The 1,166-nt window shown below is 49.1% G+C and overlaps 1 non-coding gene across 1 annotated transcript; it reads left to right on the forward strand.

The window, feature by feature from the left end:
• Positions 1–765: 765 nt before the first annotated feature.
• On the forward strand, positions 766–840 carry Trnaw-cca. Its single transcript has one exon. It is a non-coding gene; the product is annotated as a tRNA-Trp (tRNA).
• Positions 841–1,166: the final 326 nt, after the last annotated feature.

The following is a 1,166-nucleotide window of genomic DNA, read 5'->3' on the forward strand; positions in this document are numbered from 1 at the left end:
GTTGAATATTAGGTGGACTGATAATGTAAGGAAGGGGGAGGTCCTCCGCAGAATCGGAGAGGAAAGGAACACAAGGAAGTCACTGACAAGAAGGAAGGACAGGAAATGACTTCATGGTACTAGAAGGAGCTGCAAAGGTAAGAACTAGAGGAAGACAGGCATTGGAATACATCCAGCAAATAATTGAGGATGTAGGTTGCAAGTGCTGCTCTGAGATGGAAAGGTTGCCACAGGACAGGAATTCGTGACGGGCCTCATCAGACTAGTCAGAAGTATGATGACCCAAGAAAAAAAAACCGAAAAAAGAAATGTAACATCACCCCATGTTGGTTTAATGAAGGCCATCACGAGTCCATCTCTTTCGCCGGACTCTACACCTCAGAGTAGCACTGGTGCCCAACGTGCTGGATGATTTGTTACATTTGTTCCAATTTCTGTCTAACCTTACGTGTCTAGAATGAGATTTTCACTCTGCAGCGGAGTGTGCGCTGATATGAAACTTCTTGGCAGATTAAAACTGTGTGCCGGATCGAGACTCGAACTCGGGACCTTTGCCTTTCGCGGGCAAGTGCTCTACCAACTGAGCTACCCAAGCACGACTGACGCCCCGTCCTCACAGCTTTAATTCCGCCAGTACCTCGTCTCCTACCTTCCAAACTTTACAGAAGCTCTCCTGCGAACCTTGCAGGACTAGCACTCCTGAAAGAAAGGATACTGAGACCAAGTACTGGCGGAATTAAAGCTGTGAGGGTGGGGCGTGAGTCGTGCTTGGGTAGCTCAGTTGGTAGAGCACTTGCCCGCCAAAGGCAAAGGTCCCGAGTTCGAGTCTCGGTCCGGCACACAGTTTTAATCTGCCAGGAAGATTTTTACCCTTACGTGTTTTACGCTCTACAGCGCCCTGTAGCATACTGCATAAAGGTAGGTGTAAACGGCAGTTTTCTGCCGAAGATGGATGCAGGTGTGCAGCAGAAGGATGGAGAGACGTTCATATGGACCCTCATCTCTGGTGCACATTGGTATACTCTTGCAAAATTCTTGCACTGTAACAGCAGACATGATAGCGCGGACAAATTCTACTCTGCAGGCAGCAACTTGATCTAGCGTAGTCGGTATGTTGGGCTGTGTCCGCAGCAGCGAGGACGCACTGCACCTGTCTGTCTGTGACG

Source organism: Schistocerca americana, chromosome 2 (genome assembly GCF_021461395.2).
Source record: "Schistocerca americana isolate TAMUIC-IGC-003095 chromosome 2, iqSchAmer2.1, whole genome shotgun sequence".
Taxonomy (NCBI): Eukaryota; Metazoa; Arthropoda; class Insecta; order Orthoptera; family Acrididae; genus Schistocerca; species Schistocerca americana.